Below are 21,513 nucleotides of genomic sequence, written 5' to 3'. Positions count from 1 at the left end.
TTGACAGGTTTGTAATTGCGCAAGTTCTATTTTATATCAGAGCCAGAATTACTGAAAAGAGCCCTATATGGCTTACGAGTCACGGGCTCCCGACCCTTGTCACAGGGGCTAGGCTATTTTTATTCAAAAATTGCCCCCGCACACCTGATACCAAAAGTAAAATTCCGACTGTGCTTGGCGACAGGCTCTTCTGCAAGAAATAACACTCCCTTTAAAAAAAATCCAGCGAAAAGTCTAATATTTGTATATGAAAGTGCTGCTAGGAAAAACATTGACATTAGCCGGTGGACTACTGGGAGATGCAAAACCGAGGAGTAGGTGAAATGGAATACGAACGACGTGATTTGGGATTGGAAGCTCTTTGGGAGTAGAAAAACTACATTTCCATATGGAACAAAAAAAATAGGTGCGGAAGTTTTCAGCGAAACAGGCAGGGAGTAGGGCGACAGTACACAAAGGAATAATCACCGAAAAAAACCTTCCTTGTCTGCCTGGGTAAAATCTTAACATGTTGACAGTTTACTATGTGAAGATGAATTGGCAGGTGTTGACACAAACAGAGTTTGTGATGCTTGTTGCAGTTATTCCGGAGAGAATTGCGATGAGGAGAACTCCTTCCTCCCCCACTCGCAGTTTTTCTCGACTATTTTCACCGTGTTTACTCTCTCAACACCCAACGCTCGGCGATCAAAAGAAAAGTAGACTGCCGGCTGAAATTGAGCTATTACTTACGTTAGATTCAACCTTATTATCGTTTTCCGTACAATTGCATTGTATAATGGCCTTTTGTTTAAAATGTTGAGAAACAAACACATGCGATGCCTGGCAACAGTGGACGATAGCAGTATCAGGCCAACCGTTGCGGGCTCTGATTGGCTCCCTGTCCCTATTTAAACCCAGGCCTGTCAATCTCCTGTTGTAAGTCCGTCTGCGAACCTCTGTGTATACAAGGCAAGCCTTTTGCGACCCTGACTCCTGCCTGTCCAATTTTTTTATCCCGTTTGTCCCTGGCTACAACCTGTTTTGTCCCCGACCACGTCAGGCCTATGATCAGGGTTGGGTAGGGTTACTTTAGCTTGATTACTTTCAATTACTTTTGAATTACTCCAATACCAAATCTGCTAATAAAAGACATAAGAAACTAAATATGAATAAAATGATGACTCACAACACGTGGTAAGCTTTCTCTCCTGGCTTTGATCTCTTTGTTCTCCGGCAAAACATTTAATGCGACAGAAACAAAATGAAAATAAATCCAAACAGCTTGCCAACATCATTTTTGCCGTTCCATGTATTCCGTTACTCCCCAAGCCTGCACAAAATTTAGTCATTTTATTCATATTTAGTTTCTTTTCTCTTTTATTAGCATATTTGGTATTGGAGTAATCCAAAAGTAATTGAAAGTAATCAAGTTAAAGTAACCCTACCCAACCCTGGTTATGATCTTACTTGTACTTCGTGCAAGGACAGCACAGTAATCGTTTATGAATGAATGAAATAAGTTTTGTGGTGAAAACAGATGTCATTTTGTTTATTTATGTTCTATGTAATAAATGTTTTTAATCTAAATGTCTGTTTTTTTTATGCAATACTTGCTCTCACTCTTTGTCACTGTTGCCCATTGCCCTCAATTGGCCCCGCCCGTTTGGCGCCAGCTGCAGTTCGTTGCCTGATTGGCTTCCCTCCGATTTAAGTTCAGTGCTCTCACTCACCCTTTGTCAGTCCGTCAACGAACCTCTGCACCCGCAAGACGTGTGTTTTGACTCTGTCCAGTATCCTGCTTGTGTATCCTGTCCGGTATCGATCCCGTCTATCTCGTACTGTCTGATATTTTACTCCAGTCTCCAGTGTTTGGTATCGATACTGTCTGTCTTGTCCAGACTGATATCTGACTCCAGTCTCCAGCTTTTGGTATCGATCCCGTCTATCTCCTCCTATTTGATATCTGACTCCAGTCTCCAGTGTCTAGTATCGATCCCGTCTTTCTCGTCCTCTTTGATATCGGACTCCAGTCTCCAGTGTCTGGTATCGATCCTGTCTGTCTTGTCCTGTCTGATATTTTGCTACTATCTCCAGTATCCGGTATCGTTCCCGCCTGTCTCATCCTGTCCGATATCATGCGTCAGTCTCTAGTATCCGGTATCGATCCCGTCTGTCTTGTCCTGTCTGATATCTGACTCCAGTCTCCAGTATCTGGTATCGATCCTGTCTGTCCCATCCTGTCTGGTATCGACCCCGTCAGTCCGGTATCTGCTCTTGTGTCCGGTATCGATCTTGTCGGCCTCTGGATTCCTGTTTTCCTCGCCGGACTTCTGTCTTACTTCTTCCGCCCAGGGATTACCAAATCACTGGCATTTGTGTTAACGTGCATGACTGCCCCATTCCCATAAAATAAAGCTTGTGTGAAAACGTTACGCATTTGGGTCCTCCTCCTGTTCTGGTTTTGACACTTTTATTTAAATTTATGCCCCTAATGGTCCATTGCACTTTATATATGAAAAATACAACAGAAAAGAATAGTTTTTGGGGTTGTGCGTTATAATTTGACCCACCTTATAGTGCAGACTAAGAAATGGTCCGCTCCATAAAGACCAAATTTGAATTGTTCATTTAGTTTTTTAACATTTTTTTTCAATAATCTCTATTTTTGGTGAAATCCAAAGCAGAGTATAGCACCAGCTCCCCAGGGTGGGCGAGCACTGTGATGCACTGTGCATGCAATACTGGAGAGGCTGTGATCACGGCCGGGTTTCATGTGAAGTGTCTGAGCCACTCGCAGACGCCACTTCAAGCAAAAACCCACAAGAGCGCCGACGAGAGAGTGCAAAAAAACAACTGATTTCCATCAAAAAAGATTGTCGAGCCAGATGGGGACTAGGCCAGAACTGGGACGGGATAGCTAGGGAGTCAATCTGATTGGGAAAATTTGTGCACACACACAAAAGACAAAAAAGGCTGTTCCAAGTGACACTAAATAAGTCTGAAGGAAGTTTTGACTTAGTGTATGAATTTCGAGGAAATGTATACTTTTAGTATAATATTTCAATTTTGTCGTAATCGGATTCGTATATCTGTATAAATTCCATAATCATATAGTATTTTTTGACTTATTGTCATGATAACTAATGCGAGGCACCTGAGTCGCCTCCTGATTGGTTCCCCGTTCCTTTTTAAACCCTCGTCTTCCTGTCACCGGTTGTCAGTCCGTATGCGAACCTCAGCTACGCTAGGCAAGCCTTCCAACCCTGACTCTCGGTTCACTGACACTCTGATTCTGATTCCTGTTTGAGTCCTGGCTACGACCCATTTTCTGAACTTGACTACGTTTTTGCTCCCCCGTCCCGGCCACCGATCTGTTTTTTCCCGCTCTCGACACTGCCATCGCTCACCACTGAAATCCCACTTACGTGTCTGAACAACCTGCTCCCCATGACCCCTAATCTACAGATCGTGTATAATCCTTTCCCTTCTTCCAAATAAAACTAAGAAAAACGCACACAAGTGGGCCCTGTCTTTGTTCTGGTCCTGAGACTTATTTGGTAATTCTATTGCTGCTAAATGTTTTGTTTTTCATTGAAACATTGTTTTGATGCTATTACAACTTAGTTGAGGAAATGAATCATCTTGAAGTCCTGACGTTTTGGGGCTTCATTATGCCATCACTACCTACAAACTCACCTAAACAAATTGCTTTGGGTGCTTGGCTGGCGTTGTCAGATGTTTACCATTTGTTGTGTGGGTTTTCATAATAAAGTGTCGCAACAGCAAATACAAATTGTTTAATGTCTTCAATAAGAAGGATTCGTTAAGAGCTATACATCCAAAGCTGTCAGGACCAGAACGAAAACAGGACCCAATTCCCTGACGTTGCCACAAGTTTTATTGAAAGAAAGAGGAAGGCCTTCGCCCACGATCCGGTGTTCGCTGGACGAGGGAAGCAAGTCGCTCTCGGATTCGGACTGGGATCCGAATTTGGAAGTGGATTTTCCGTAGCGAGCAGTGGCGGTTTTAGGGACATAAAAACTGGTTGTTTGCCGGGACTGGGAGAGCAAGGCGTGGTCGGGGTCGGAAACGAGTCGTAAGCCAGAACAGGAGAGTAGATGTAGTCGGGGACAAAAAGAGGTTGTAAGCCGGTACGGGAGAACAGACGTGGTCAGGAGCAAAACAGGTCGTAGCTGGAGACAGACGGGAGCAAAAACGGGACAGGTGGGAGTCAGGGTCGAAAAAGACTTGCCTAGTATACACTGAGGTTCGCAGACGGACTGACAACAGGGGACAGACAGGACTGGGTTCAAATAGTGACAGGGAGCCAATCAGTATCCGCGGCGGTTGGCGCCAAATGAGCGGGAACAGGTGAGTAACGTCGGTGATCATGACAAAAACGAGGATATTTTGGTGAAACACCATGAGTGTAAGTAAAAGTTGAAATTCGCCCTTAAAATTTTGGACTGAACAATCCCATCCCTGCATCGGTTCGACTTCGTTTACCCTAAAATTGAAAAATAACAGAAAATATCACTTTGTGTCACGCTTGCCATGGCGCCCAATTGGCCCCGCCCGTGTGGCTGCAGCTCATTGACAGATTGGCTTTCCATCTTTTTAAGCTCAGTGCTCTTATTTTTCCTTTGTCAGTCCGTCAACAAACATCTGCCCCACAAGACGTGGGTTTTGACTCAGCCCTGTTCCCTGTTGGCATTCCCTGTCTGGTATTGTTCACATTTATTTTTGTCCTGTGTAATATTTGTTTCCAGTTGCGTTCCCATCTATTTTTGTCCTGTTTATTGTTCTCTCCAGTTTTCGCCAGACTGCTTCTAAACGTGCATGACTCCCCATTTCCCATAAAATAGATAGATAGATAGATAGATAGATGGATAGATAGATAGATAGATAGATAGATAGATAGATAGATAGATAGATAGATAGATAGATAGATAGATAGATAGATAGATAGATAGATAGATAGATAGATAGATAGATAGATAGATAGATAGATAGATAGATAGATAGATAGATAGATAGATAGATAGATAGATAGATAGATAGATAGATAGATAGATAGATAGATAGATAGATACTTTATTCATCCCCACAGGGAAATTCACATTTCCAGCAGCATCCCTTCACTGAGAACAATACAATAATAAAGCAAAAAGAATACAATATACAAATACCCAATGTGACGTGCTAATACCCACTGTAGCGTGTTATATAGAATAACTAAATAGTGCTACACAGAATACATATTGCAATAAAATTCGGTAATATGCAATGTAGGGGGTGTGGTTTAATGTGGGCCTTTACTCTGCCGGGTGGAGTTAAAGAGCCTCATGGCATAAGGAAGAAAGGATCTCTTCAGTCTGTCCGTGGTACAAAACAGTGACAGCAGTCTGTCGCTGAAGCTGCTCTTCTGTCTGGATATAATTTTAGTGTAGTGGATGGCTTGTGAGAGTACGTCACACGTTTGGGTCCTGATCCTGTTCTGGTTCATGACACTGTGGCCCTTTTTTCATCAAGGACCCAGATATACTCATGAAAAGAGCCATATGTGGCTCGGCGGCCATACGTTCTGGACCCTTGATCAAGGGTATGATATAAAAACAACAACCTCCAAAGCCAAACCTGTCATAATGATGGCAAACATGGTTTTATAAATCAATCTAGTGATTGCCGGGCCTGGGCTGATATTTCCAGGTTATTCCTTTTTTTTTCCTCCCTCAATCGCAGAAGTTTTTCTCTGCTGAGAAAATGACCTTCCTTCTCGCGTTTTCCTTCCTTGACACCTGCCAATGTAGGTGATTATCGACAGTGCAATGAATATCTCAGTGCACTGTTGATCCGCATCAGGAGCAACCTCGACTGAAAGGCCAGACCTTATCGCCCTAAAAACATGCCTGTGGCGTTCCTCAAGGTTTCTTGTGTTGCCTTAGGCACTAAGACCCTATCTTATCATTGAGCCTCCTTGTCCAGATGTTTATTATGAAATGGATTTGACATATACATTCAACCTTTTATCACATTTTCCGTAGATGTATAGATTTTATCCGGGGCGGACTCAAATTGAATCAATACTGACATGTTTAATTGTAGGCGCTCGGGGAAAAAAACGACATGGTTTGATTTCCTAGGAGCATAATACCGCACTCGGCCTCTTGAAAAATGCAATTTCCTCAATAGAATCTGGTTATTAAAATCGCCCTATTTGGTAAAATCATCCTCTTAGGCTGGTGAAATGTGAAAAGATCAAAAAACATGTCAATTATGTGTCAGGACCAGAACGGAAACAGGACCCATTTGCGTTCAATTAAAAATTCGCTCTTTTCAAATGGTCTTATTTAGCTCCATCAGGTAATCAAAATATTTTTCTTAGTTATGGGCGCAAAAATTAAGTGACATCCATCTTTGTCTCTCAGTAAGGCAGGCCTCCAAATTTCTACAGCGGTTGTCTCTAGTGGCAGATACAGTTGAGTGTCATCTGCATCGCAATAGAAACTATTATTATACTTGCGGATAATATCAACAAGCTGTAGCATATAAATACAAAAAAAGGGGGGTGCAAGTACAGAGCCCTGTGGAACGCCAACGAGGAGATCAAAATGTTCAGAGATCAGATTGCCGTAATGAACACATCACGTCCTGTCTGACAGGTAGGACCTCAACCACGAGAGTACGGTTCCTGAGATACCGATCCATTTTTCCACAAAATTAAGGAGTATGATACTATTGGCAAAGACAAAGAATGTGGTCAAAAAGACTCCTGAAGTCCCTTTTTTATTAGATCATGGGTTCTCAAGGACCAACTCGGTTGTGCGCACGCACAGTACCAAAACACTGATTAGTGCAGTAACAGAGGACTTTCTTTGGACAGGGTTCGGTACAAGGGAAGTCAGGTAGCGAGGCAAAAATTGTAATCCAAGAGGCGGCCAGTGGGTCGGTGGTCCAGTAAACTTAAACAGCGAAAGCAACAGTCCAAGAGTTGGTCAGGTGGTACTTGTGATCCTAAAGGGCAGGTAAGGGTTTGGTACTCTCGATTAACAGAAAGGCCGAGACAACAGTGTTTGGGATGAGGGAGAGTTGTGATAAGAGGGAAAACAAGACAAGTGACAGCAGCTGTGAAGAGGAAAATCGAAATTAAGTGAGTGACCACATAAGATAAGGTCGAGAGAGAACAAGAGAAGGACAATACGGTGATAGAGAGGGAACCTGCAGAAAAACAAGAAACTGAGTGCAGGATTATGACGTCCTCCCAAAAGACTCCATCTCAGGTTCTAAACTCACCGAAATAAGGACGAGTGAAATCTGGATGGATAATATTATACTACGCAGGTTTACTTAAGGTTGCGTTCAATGACTCATGGCAAACCTTGAGCACCATCGCAAGATAAACTGCAGCGTTCACAACAATATTGCGACGAGTACCCGTTGTGCCCCAGAGCCCACACGGCGCTAAAGACCGCTCATTCTCGACATGGGGCTAAATCAATATTGACTGAAAATTGCTGCGTTCTGGAAAAGAACACAACTCCTGCAAGTGGGATTCCAGGAGTATCATCAATTGCATTATTTTGTCAAAAATGATAACATTGTCAGTACAGAGCCGTTGAATATTTCATATTTGATAAAAACATAGTCAAATGTAAATAGAAATGTTTGTTTTTTAGACAGGAAGTATATTTTAATATAACTTCAGCCTGCTCCTTTGGCGCCAAATGCCTCGGACGCTGATTGGCTCCCTAATCACTTTTTGGACCTCCGTCTTTCGGTCACCTTTGGTCAGTCCGTCTGCGAACCTCAGCTTACCCTAGGCAAGCTTTTCGACCCTGACTCCCTCCTGTTCTGGCTCCCGTCTGTTTCCCGGCTCCGACCCTTTTTCTGATCTGGATCACGATTTATGCTCCCCCGTCCCGGCTACTGACCTGTTTTTTCTGCTCTCGACACCGCCATTGCTTGCCACGGAGATGCCACTTCCGCGACTGAGCCACCTGCCCCCCGCGATTGAGCCTCCTGCCCCCCGCGACCAGCGATCTCCCGATTGTGTGTACCATCCTTTCCCTTATTCCAAATAAAACTAAGAGAAACTTAAGTGGGTCCTGTCTCCGTTCTGGTCTTGACATTCAGAGTGAAAGTACAACCAATTGGTCACCACAAAGCAATAGTAAAACAGTACAATATCAATTGCAAGTCTACCAATACTACTGATGTGCGGGTACAATACCAGCTATCGGAAAAAAATGCAGACACAATAATTTTTATACTCGATATTCTTACAATTATTGGATGCCCTGTAGTAAGCATTAAATAAGGACAACCCGAATTAGAGAAAGACTAGATTTAATCCAATTTTAAGGAAAATTGTGATGTGGTCATTAAATATCATTTTTTTACAGAAGGAAAGGACTAATATGTACTAGTAGTCAGTGTGGGCATGAGGTTTGTGTCTGGTGAGGTACAGTCAGATTTGATAAATATATAAAACTACATTGTATTCTGTCACGGTTGCCCATGGTGCCCAATTGGCCCCGCCCGTTTGGAGCCAGCTGTGGCTCCTTGACTGATCCTGCTTGTGTATCCTGTCCGGTATCGATCCATTCTATCTCGTCCTGTCTGATATCTGACTTCAGTCTGCAGTGTCTGGTATTGATCCTGTCTGTCTCGTCCTGTCTGATATCTTGCTACTATCTCTGGTATCCGGTATCGATTCCGCCTGTCTCGTCCTGTCTGATATCTGATTCCAGTCTCCAGTATCTGGTATCGATCCCGTCTGTCTCGTCTTGTCTGATATCTGACTCCAGTCTCCAGTATCTGGTATCGATCCTGTCTGTCCCGTCCTCTCCGGTATCAACCCCGTCTGTCCGTTGTCTGCTTTTGTATCTGGTATCGATCCTGTCTGTCCCGTCCTGTCCGGATCGACCCCGTCTGTCTGGTATCTGCTCGTGTATCTGGTATCGATCTCGTCGGCCTCTGGCTTCCTGTTTTACCACGCCGGACTTTTGTCTTACTTCTTCCGCCCAGCGATCGCCGAATCACTGGCGTTTGTGTTCACGTGCATGACTGCCCCATTCCCGTAAAATAAAGCTTGTGTGAAAACGTTACGCATCTGGGTCCTTGTCCTGTTCTGGTAATGACAAAAACTAAGGTAAAGGCAGGTACGTTTGGTGGGGGAAAAAAGGATATGGGCTCTTTAAACGCAGTTGGGAATTTTAATTAATAGAGAAATTATTCCACTTAAAACTTAAGACATCACAAACGACACATTCCATTTTTAAAAGTTTCACGATCGGTCTGACAAAAAATCTGGTATCAAACATCCTAATCAATACAATAATCAATCATGAGGCTGTTTGTAGAAGAAATTGCTACAATAAAGAAACAAACACATACCTGTTAAGCTCCAGGGCTCCATGTATTTTGTAAACTGCCGTATTTTCCCTTACAAAATACAAAATAATCTTACACCATATTTGTCGTGATTGCTAACTAGAGTCACCTGGAGCAATCACGTGGACGCCCTCTGATTGGCTTATGTTCCCTTCTTAAGCACGCTACGCCCAGTCCTCTTGGTCTGAGGATTACGTTTGTACTCTGAATGACTCTCCTGATTACCTGTTCCCTCTTGATCTGTTTACCTGATTCTGCCTGCCTCCGATCCGACCTGCTTCTGTCCCACGCTACGATCTTCTCTCCAGCCCCGGTAATCTTGACCTGCTAGACTTCCGCACTCCGATTGGCTACGTGTTCCGAAGCTACCTTCACGGCTTCGCTGCTGACGTCCGACAGCCCTCGCGTCTCCCGCTAGCCCTGTACGCTTCCCTAAATAAAGAACTGTAACAAACGCTCTGGGGTTTCCTGTTCTGTTCTGGTCCTTCTGACAATATATTTTTTTAAACATGTTTATTTATGTAGTTTAACATGTTATATTGTACATTTCTTTATATCATATTTATTGTAACATATATATGTTACAATATATATGATACATTTTGTTGTGAGATACTGAGTTGCTCGACATGAATGAGGTTTATTATAAAAAAAAGTTCAAAAATGAAGTAGCTTGGACGTTCACCGTAGAAGGAAAAAATACATGCAAATATAATTAAGTAGAATAATACATTTTCTTATTCAAATTATTAATTAATTTTCTGCATTAAATTATTGTTGGTAATATACTGACTGATTAAAGGGATAACCACAAACCTGTCTTTTTTCATTTTCTCCTTTTATACTTTTTTATACAACATAATAATTCGTTATATAATGCATCAAAGCAAGTGAGCCGTTTGAGAGCCGGCTCTCTTTAATGAGTTGAGCCGAAAAAGCCGGTTCTCTAAAAAGAGACGGACTTCCTTTCACTACACAACTACCGCATGAAATCTGAGGCGGCAGACGCATGCGCACAGTAGCATCAAACCACTCGCTTCATTTGCAACGAAAAAAAATGATACTGAGATAGAGGATACTGCGGCGAACTCTTTTGACTTGATTGATTTGCCGTTTCGTGATAGTCGGTGTATATCGGATGGTACCCATCATTGACAAATTTGCGTTTTTCCGTACAGATTTTCTCGTACGTCATACACGTCTTAAAATACATAATAAACGTACTTTGTACGGCAAAGACGTACAGGTTGACAGGTGTCTTGGTCGCCGTGGCGACCGGTCTGCCCAGCCCCCTGGTCACCAGCTGAAGCAGATCAGCTAATTGCATGGCTGCTACTTAAGGTTGGGTTGTGGGTATTGCGGGTGTTGGCTCATTACATCTTTTCTGTTCTGTTATGCCTTGTCCTGTTTAGTTTAAGTCAGGGGAAACCTGTACCTGACCATTCTGAGTGTAAGAATGTTTTTGTTCTGTTTTTTGGACAACTTTTATTTTGGTAAATAAAAGCTTTGATCGTACGCAATTGAGTTCTCCCTTCCTGCCTCCTGCCTCCGTTCTGGTCGGGTCACCCCTCCCCATTCCACCCCGTGACAACAGGCATGCAAACAATACCAGATCCTTTCCAATCCTCCTTGTTTTGTTGTAGCTCCAGTCACATATCAGGACATTATTAAACCCAATGTCAGATATTCCTTCCAAAAGACGGATTAAATTACCATACCCGGGTCTATATATGGATTTGCTCATGTGGCCATCATCTGTGAGATCAAGAGCTCGGAGTGCAAATCCTGAAACCCGGCCAAACTATTTGTGTCTTCCCTTCCTCGATGGTAATGAAGGTTGTTAAAGTAAGTCGGGTGTAGGACGAGTCCGGAATCGCGTCCCTCGGGTTTGCCATATCTGATGTTCTGGAACCATCACATCAATGCCTTGTGCAGATGAGCCTCCGTTGCCTTGCTGGTGGGAGAGCACAGAAGGAGTTGCGTTTTCTTAAGGGAATGCTGTTTCTGTATGGATATTGCGAGCGTGGCAGGGAGAATAAACAGACTTTGTTTAACACAGGGGAAAGGCCTGTTCACAGGAGCGGTTCGGTGACTGATGTTTGTCTGCGTCCGTGTATTTGTTTGCCAAACAAATGTATTATTAACAAAGCGCCGCCGCATGTGATCCTTGCCGGGGTTTTCGTCGTTGGCTTTCAGTGTCTTCTTCCATCCGTGCTCCGACACCTCCCCAATGTCAAAGGGTGTGAAATAGAAGAATATTAGATTTCAAGTAAAAAAAGAAGTGTGACTCATGTGGGAATTTACTCATCCATTTGTTTAGTTGAAATTGCCGTTTTCCACTAAAGACAATGAAGATCTTTTGTTATACCATTAGTTGTATACTAAATGGGCAATCATTTAGCTGATTAACAATCTATTACTGTCATGATTACCGATATTCTTCACCTTTGGCGCCAACTGCCTCAGACTCTGTCTCTATTTACACCCACTCCTATCTGTCCCCTGTTGTCAGTCCATCTGGGAACCTCAGTTTACACTAGGCAAGCCTTTTTTCGACCCTGATTCCAACCTGTTTTTTGCTCCTGTCTGTCCCCCGGCTTTGACCTTGACCACGTCTACTCTGCCTTCCTGGCTTTCGATATTTTTGTCCCCCGACCATGTTTACCCTCCCATCCTATCCTGGCTTACGACTTGCTTCCGACCCTGACCACGTTTTTGCTCTCCTGTCCCGGCTACTGACCCGTTTTCCGTCCCCGACACCGCCATCGCTCGCCACGAAAGATCCACTTCCGCATTCAGAGCGTCCTGCTTCCCGGGTCCAGCAATCACCGGATCATGGGCGCAACCCTTTCTCCTTCTTCCAACAAAACTTGTGAGAAACGCAACGCAAGTGGGTCCTGTCTCCGTTCTGCTTCTGACAATTACAAGTTAAATAAACTGTTGAATCATCTTTGGGGACATTTTACTCAAGCAGCTTAAGCCTAAATGAGGAAATCAATTGTATTTAGTTAGAACTGACAAAACCTGAACTTCAGTTGGCGTGAGCTTCTCAGGAATGTGCTCACAGCCAACGGAACACATGAACCAATCATGACGGCTCCTCGAGCAAAACATCGTGTTCTTTCCAGCCAACATGGACAGACAAATGAGGCTTCGTGCAAAAAATGACTGTGCTGTTTTGTGCATTATACCTCGAGAACATTGTACCTCGCACGGCAAGTATTAAACGTCACATTACGAGAGGAAATATGAACATGAATTCTAGGATGGTCTGACATGGCGGAGACATGAAAACACACTGTGTCCAGGTACGGCAAACAAATACAGACCCTGAAAACCATTGTCACTGCTAAAAACACCACCACTGAAGCAAGCTATCACATTTCTCACTGCATAGCAAAGCACAGAAAACCATTTACTGATGGCAAATATATTAAAGAATTATGTGTGTGCGTGTATGCATGTGTGCACGCGCGTGCCTTCTGCTTTGCTGCTGTTATTTCAAGTTTTGATATTTTCTGCAACAAGATATCATTGATGAATAACACTCCATAACACTTGTAGTTGATTGTTAATGAAGAATGGTTGATTCTGGTTAATTTGTGTGGCAAAAAGTTGAAGTCATGGATGGCTACAGGCCTTTACACTTGTTATTCACATTCATTTTTTAGTTGATTGATGAACAAGAATAGTGGAAGATAAGTTGGTCAGTTATACCAGTGTTTTCAACCACACGAGTGTGCCGTGAGACCTTGTCTAGTGTGCCGCTGGAATTTGCCCAATTTTATCTTCTTCTATCTATCTGTCTATTTACGTTAAACATTCAAGGTAACATTCCGGGTGTTGGAACGGAGCCCAACATTCAGGGTGTTGGAGCGGAGCCCCCCTTTCCAATGAACCGCCCACTTGTTGTGGAGAACTGGGTGCTAAATGACTTGTAAACGACCTGATTTTTTAATTTTTACACGTTCATGTTAGCGTAATCTTTCGTACGGAAGATTACGATAACACGAACGTACGATTAACCTGGGTTAGCTTTAGTTTACGTTAAACATTCAAGGTAAACATTCAGGGTGTTGGAACGGATTAAAACGATTTACATTATTTTTAATGGGAAAAATTATTTCGGTGATCGAACAAATCGGTTTTCGAACAGGGTTCTGGAACGGATTATGGTCGAGAACTAAAGTTCCACTGTATTCTGAATTTTGCATTTTGAGGGTGTCTTGTACAGTCCTCTCCTGTTCTCCTTGCAAGTTCAAAATCCGCTGATGTCTTCTCTCCTTATCTTGAGTGTTCACTAAACTATGCAACTTAAATGACCAATTTAAAAAAAACACCGCAGTCTACATATCCCACTGCAAAACAGTGAAAAGTGTAAAAAATCTACATTTTCTTATGCTCTACCGTGAAGGAGGAGCTTTACAGATTGAACCTGTCATGTAGGTTACGCCTCCTTACCCTCCTGACTAAATGCCCCCATCACCCAACCCATGAAATTAGCAGAACTCATTTAGAAAGAAAAATGCAGAGATTAGCTTTCAAACATGATAGAAGTAGGCTATCGGGCCTCCCAAAACCGGCAATAAATCCCGACATGCGCGACACCTTTCCTGTTAACTTGCCACTACATTAGATATTAGGCTGAGTAGGCCCCTGAGCATTGTTGCATCTCCGAAAGGAAGTGCCTGTAGCTTTGCCGGGAAGTAGTTTGAATAAAAATAATGCTGTGAAAGGCTTTTTCGCACTCACAATAGCACTTAAGGCAATTGGGCCATTGCAGGGACCAGCAGTGGGAGAAAATTAGTCTGTGGCATAAGACACCTATTTCAAAGTGTTTTTTTCTCTTATCTCATGCATAACAATAGATTTAATAGCTCCTAAGCAATCAGTCAAAAATAATATTCACTGAGGACTACGTGCTCATTTATAGAATACTGTATTTTTCCATGCTATAAGTTGCACCCCTAAAAAGTAGTCTTTTGTGATATATCTGTCATATGTAAGGCACACCGGACTAATAGGCGCACTGATTTAAAACGACAGTAAGAGCAAGGGTTGAATACAAAATAAATTCTGTCACGACCAGAAGAGAATCAGGACCCAAATGCGTAATGTTACCACAAGTTTATTGAATAGAAAGAGGACGGGCAGCGCCCGCGATCCGGTGCTCGCTGGACGCGGGAAGCGAGTCGCTCTCGCAATCGGATCTTGATCTGAATAAGGAAGTGGATCTTCCGTAGCGGGAGATGGCGGTGTCAGGGACGGAAAAACAGGTCGATAGCCGGGACAGGAGAGCAAAAACGTGGTCGGGATCAAAAACGGGTCGTAAGCCGGGGCGGGAGAGCAGACGTGGTTGGGATCGAAAACAGGTCGTAGCCGGAGACAAGCGGGGAGATCAGGAACGGACAGGTGGAAAAGCGGGTGCAAAAACGGGACAGGCGGGAGTCAGGGTCAAAATCCTTGCCTTGTAACAACAGAGGTTCGCTGACGGACTGACAACCGGAGAGTGAAAGGAGTTGGCTTGAAAAAGGGCAGGGAACCAATCAGGTAGCCCGCAGCGGCTGGCGGCAAATGATCCAAAACAGTAATTATGACAAAATTCATTTGAACTAAAATGTATGATTTAATGGAACATAAACTAACATCATGACATCTGGTTTCCCTTCTAAAATCATTTTTAGCAACAAACAATTAAAACATTAACCTCAACAGGGCACTCGAAGACCGCTTTATGTGTTTCTGAAAGGCATAACAGTTATCAAATGTTCAATCTTGTAATTGCAACTTGTTATTTTTTACAAGGAACGTGCACATTATACACAAATAAATCCAGTAATTTGATGTACTTTAAATTTTTGTACTTCAGGTATATCAACGAAATCGAGTCATTTTATATATTTCCCTGCAATACCCCAAAAATGGATTAATACTTTTCTTTTTATATATGATATAGATGTGCAAAGAATGGATGATGAACTAATGATCCCTTCACTGGTAATTGGAAGAAAGCAAAAATACTCCACAATGGAATTATTTTTTGCAAAGACAAAATTAGGTACTTTTCTAATTATGTCTCATGGCACGCTAATGTTTTTCAACTATTGTGCTGGGGCCCACTAGTGTGCTGTGAGACCTTGTGTAGAGTGCCACAGGAATTTATCAAATTTTATCTTTGCAAAAAAGCATGCTTTTGTTCAATATGTTTTCTTTCGTCCAGTTATTAGCCAAGTAACTGTAACATCTATATCAGTAGGTGGCAGCAGATTTCTTTTTAACTTTTTATGTATTTTCTGTCAGCTTAGTATTTTATAGTACAGGTAAATATGCAATTCATTTTTCAATGATTTTTTTAAGAAGAAAGCACTGCAAAAGATATTGCTCATATTTTTTTCCAAAAAAAAAGAAAATAAATGTAGTAAAACTTAAAAAAAAACTGGTTTAATATATAGCAAAACCCACATATAAAGTAAGGTTAACAAAAAAAAATGGTCTCCCTTCCAGAGTCACGGTAACCGTGGATGATAATTAAAACTTTCAATGTTCAATGTGCTTTTTGTAATTTTAAACGTTAATACTCTCTGCTGCCATCTCCTGGCTCTGAGTTATGATGGCAGGCTCAGTCAGCTCATTCCTCAAGTACATGTTATTCTTAGAGGCCTTTCAATAAACTCTCCTTTGTTTCCTTTTTGTGGGTTGGGGTAATACTATTACTACTACTACTACAACTACTACTACTACTACTACTATTACTAATGATAATTGTAATAATAATAATAATAATAATAATAATAATAATTACATTTGCTTTCATTGACTGTGCCAAGATGGTATAGTCAGTGCTGTTGCAGCAGACCGTGTGCCAAGTGACCTATTTACAGAACCTGGTATTCCCAGGCCATCTTCTATCCTAGTACTAACCAAGCCTGACCCTGCTTAGCTTCTAGCTTCTGGTTCTTAGGGACTTATGAACGTAAACAGACTGTATTTAAAGCAGGCCTTTTCTTAATTTTATCATTTTCATGCTACACTAACAAAACGCAGGTAAAAGTATAAAATAATTGTCCATTAATCCTCCTGCTCTCCTGTATTCTTGCTTCCTAATGTGTTGCGTGTGAGTGAGATAAAAGCAGATAGGCGCAGTGGAAGAATAACTATAAAGGCTATTTGAACTCAGTCTATATTTAATAGAGAACATATTCAACTTTCAATTCTTTGCGGAAGCTTCAAACGACACACCTCACCTTTAAATTGTCCATTTTAGTGTAAAAAAAAACATGAAACTGGTGCTGGGAAGTATTTTGTTATTCTTTTCGATGAAAAGTGTGCCTCAAAACCAGTTCACTGGTTGAAAAACAGTGTATTAGGATATGGTTTGCATCTGTAGTCTACCTTTCAAGGATTTTCCCTGCACAAATAGATCCATTAAGTTATTTAGTCAGAGCACAAAATTGAGAGCAAGGCACGATGTTTCGAAAAAACGTTCGAGATTCAATACGGGTCAACAGCTCTGGCGCTTTTGATTTGACCTTGTTCCTGTGAATACCGGGTGTTTAGAATTTGAAGAACGTCCATTCACCGTTCATAAAACACACTTGAATGGCCATGTCAAGGTTACGGAGGCAATCAATAGTTTAAGTGCTCCCACGCAGAACGAGAGGACAAATTATGAGAATGGTTCAACCTCAAATGTTGCTAAAAAGTACATATTATCATGTTAATGCATACCTGTCAACCTCAGCATATTGCTACATTTATTAATGACTGCCTTTTGCCTTATGAAGTGATAGTAAACCTTACGAACACGCAGCACAGACTATGAAGAATACCGTGACGATATTAGCAATACAGTGACAAGAACCTTCTGACATATTGCTCAAAACTCAAAATATTTTCTAAGACACATAAAATGTATTTAACGATTTATACTGTGGTTTCAAAACAACGTGCAAGCAAAGTTGTTTTGTAAATATGTCACAAAATACTGCAGACAAAAAGGAAACCGGCCTTTTTAGAGAGAGGGAGGCCGCGCTTGTGTGCATAGTTCCACCCATCTCTACTGCTCCCTCGATAAAATCGCTCTGAGTGATTTGCCGGAGTTTATGGGTGTTTAAGGTTTGTTCTCTGCGTCTTTATCGTCAGATGTCTCAACAGTGAACATTAATTGTTTAATGAGCTTCCATAAAAATGGTTTATAGCAATGTTCCACCAAAAAAGGGTTTGTTGGTGTGACACCATGACTGTAAACTGACAATTAGATTGTGTTACAAAAATAGACCTGTCACGATTGCCAAAGTGAAGTCACCTGGGGGCAATCGTTTGGCGCGCTCTCTGATTGGCTGACGTTCTCCTCTTAAGCGGTCAGCGTACAGAGGAGGACGTCAGACCGTACTTCTGTATTCCTGTGTGTTTTGCCAGATTACTAAGTACCAAAGACTACTCTTGCTTGATTCCTGCCTGCCTTCTGATTTTGACCTGTTTCCGTTCCACGTTTTCGACCTGCTCTCCCGCCCTGGCCATCGACCTGCCTGCTACGCTGTACCGATTCCCCCTACCTGCCACGGAACTGCCATTCCGTCCAAAGCGGCTGATGACCGACAGACGCCGGCGTCCAAAGCCAGTTCCGACAACTCTTTCAAATAAAGATTCCTTTGAAACAAACGCAATTGGGTCCGAGATTCCGTCCTCGTTCATGACAAGACCCCGCACCATCTAAATTCAGAATGACATAGAGAAAAGAATTAAAAGTCCAAAATCATCCACGGGGTAGATGAAAAGACCCATATGTTTTTGACCCCTGGTGAAAAAGATCAGTTTTATGTTTTGCTTTGTGTCCATGGTCGTTGTCCTGTTAGAAGGTGAACTTGCACCCCATTATCAGGTCTCTTGAAGACTCCAACAGATTTTCTTCCAGAATCACCCTGTACTTAGCTCTGTCCATTTTGCACTGAACGATTTTCACAGTCCCTGCTGGAGAAAAGGAACCCCAAAGCATGATTTTGCCACCACCATGTTCAACAATGGAGATGGTGTTTTCAGGGTGATGTGCAGCGTTGCTCCTCCGCAAAATGTAATGCTTTGCATGTAGTCAAAAACTTTAATTTCAGTCTCATTTTTCCAGAGCACGTTGTTCCACATGTTATTTGTGTCCCCCATATGGCTTTTTGAAAACGCCCAATAGTGGTATTCGTTTGTGGTTTTGTGGCAATCTTTCAGAAAGGGTTTTTTTCTTGCCACTTCTCCCTTTGAGAAGATATTAATGCAGATTACAACTCATAGTTTTCTTAGGCACATATTGTCCTACCTCAGCTATGTATGCCGGCATGTCAACCAATGAGGTTGCTTCTGGCCATAGTTTTCTAATCTTTTCTTCCGGCGCCGTCACGAATGGCAGCCACTCCAGCAGTTCCCGTGTTATTTTCGATTGTTCTCAGCTCAGGGATGCTGCTGGAAATGTGAATTTCCCTTCGGGGATGAACAAAGTATCTATCTATCTATCTATCTATCCTTGTTTGGGCCAAAGGTTTAGAGGAACCGCCAGGTCTTGCAGTATTTTTATGCTTTCTTCATTTTGATATTATTGCTCACACAGTCCTCTGGGAGATGTGTAAGTGTTGTAAAATCGTCTTCTGCCCGATTCCTGCTTTGGACTTTTTCAGAACATTAGACTGGACCTGCCTGGTGTGTTATCTTGTCTTCAAAATGCTGTTGTAATGCTATCTGTTTGGTGCAATTACACTTAATGACACACAAATGGACTCAATGTTAGAGATTTAGCTTCACATTGTATCATTCAGAAGTCATCAGGGAATGTCAGGACCAGAACGGAAATAGGACCCACTTGCGTGATGTTTACCACAAGTTTTATTCAAAGAGAGAGGAAAGGCTGCACCCACAATCCGGTGTTCCGGGAAGCAAGTCGCTCTCGTACTCGGATTGTGATCTGAACACGGAAGTGGATCTTCCGTAAGGAGCGATGGCGGTGTCAGGGGCGGTAAACTGATCGGTAGCCAAGACTGGGAGAGTAAGATTTAGATTCAGATTCAGATTCAGATTCAGATTTAGTTTATTGTCATTCGTGTACACGTGTATACAGAACGAAATGTCGATACATCTGACCCGCACAGTTTCTTTGAACGTCAGCCGGGATAGATAAGATTAACCATGTCTTCGTCAGAATTTTAGCGCAGCAGTTCGTCATCTCGCGGTTCGATGCCACTTCCAGTTGTTAAATGGTCCAGTTTATTGTCCTGAGAGCGAACGTTGGAGAGGAAAATGGATGGGAGAGGCGTTTTGCAGGGTTTAGCCTTTGGCCTAGCTGTTAGTCCGGCCCGACAACCTCGCTTCCTCGTCCGTTGGTCACGCCGCTGTCTTGCCACTCTGCTTCGCTGCTTTGTAGGACGCTGGGTCTTGTTGACATAGCAGTCCGTGGCTAATAAACACTCCCGAGTGGTCGTAGCACCGAGTGCTTGATGTCTGGATGATCGCATATCCAGCAAAAAAAAAACTGCGATCGTATCTTAATCTGCAGTTCGAGCCGCCTTTGTGCGCCGTCAAAACTGAGTCTGGGTCTTGATGTGATCGGGGTCGGAAACAGGTCTTGAGCCAGAACGGGAGAGTGGCTGAGTCGGGAACAAAAAGGGGTCGTAAGCCGGGACGGGAGAGCAGACGTGCTCAGGATCCAAACAGGTCGTAGCCGGAAATAAACGGGAGCAACAACGGAACAGGTGAGAGTCAGGGTCAAAAAAGGCTAGCCTAGTATACACGGAGAATCGCAGATGGACTGACAACAGACAAATGAGCAGGCACAGCTGAGTCACATCAGTAATCATGACAGGGAACTTCTGGAGTCAGTTGGCTGAGCTGAAGGAACAGGGGGGCAATATTTTATCAACACCTACCTTTCAGTTTTTTAATTTTGGGAAATATGGTATAAAATGTTGAAGGAATTGGGTTTCACTTCACGATTTTGTCTCACAAGTTGTCGATTCTTAGTGAACATTTTCACTTTTTTGGCTTTAAGTTGATGCCTGAAATGTGGCAATATGGCAATAGGTACAAACCCATCTGTTATAATAGAATACCATTTTCACTGTTTATTTTAAACAAAAATATACTTAAATTGTCGTAAGATTTATTTTTCTAAGACAAATGCTTGAATTTTAATTTGCAACCCAAGTTTATATTTTTAGCTTGTTTTTTTCCAAAATAACTAAATGAATAAATCAGTAAAAAAATATATAAGCAAGACAGTATTAACTACGTCGTAACTTTCTTAGTTAGTTTATTTTTTTTAAATAAGAAAATTACTTAAATCAGCAAAATCATGTGAAATATTATTTCTTCTTTGATTTTTTTTTTGAATTGCAATCTGTAACAGCTTCGTCGAACAAAATGAGTTGTTAAAGAATTTGCTTGGTATTCTTCTGCCAACTATGTTATGGATGAATGTTACAGTTACTCGACTGATCATTGGAAAAAAGCAATGATACTGATGAATGGCATTCGGTTTTGTAAAAATAAAATGAGGATTTATCTTGGTGCACACTCGACAAGGTCTCACAGCACCCTGAAAAACAATGCTCTAGATCGATATCAAACCAACAGTGAAAAAGTTTCCTGTTTGTTTCGTAATGTTTCCTGCTAAATGTGAAACATAGTCGTGATCAGTGGATAACGAATCCCGTTTCTGTCAGGACCAGAACGGAATCAGGACCCAATTGCATAACGTTTACCACAAGTTTTATTGAAAGAAAGAGGAAGGGAAGTGGATCTTCCGTATTCGGATCACAATCCGAGTGCGAAAAACAGGTCGATAGCCGGGACAGGGAGAGCAAAAACTTGGTCAGTGTCGGAAACGAGTTGTAAGCCAGAACGGGAGAGTAGACGTAGTCGGGTTCAAAAATGGGTCGTGAGCTGGGACGGGAGAGCAGTGTGGTCGTAGCCAGAGACAAACAAGAGCAAAAACAGGACACGTGGGAGTTAGGGTCAAAAAATGCTTGCCTTGTATCAACAGAGGTTCACAGACGGACTGACAACAGGAGAGTGACAGGACTGGGTCTAAATAAGGACAGGGAGCCAATCAGAACCCGCAGAGGTTGGCGCACAGGTGATTCACATCAGAAATCATGACAGTTT

This window comes from Urocampus carinirostris, chromosome 18 (assembly GCF_059441175.1).
Source record: "Urocampus carinirostris isolate Australia breed hairy pipefish chromosome 18, RoL_Ucar_1.0, whole genome shotgun sequence".
Classification (NCBI taxonomy): Eukaryota; Metazoa; Chordata; class Actinopteri; order Syngnathiformes; family Syngnathidae; genus Urocampus; species Urocampus carinirostris.
Note: the sequence above shows the minus strand (reverse complement) of the source record.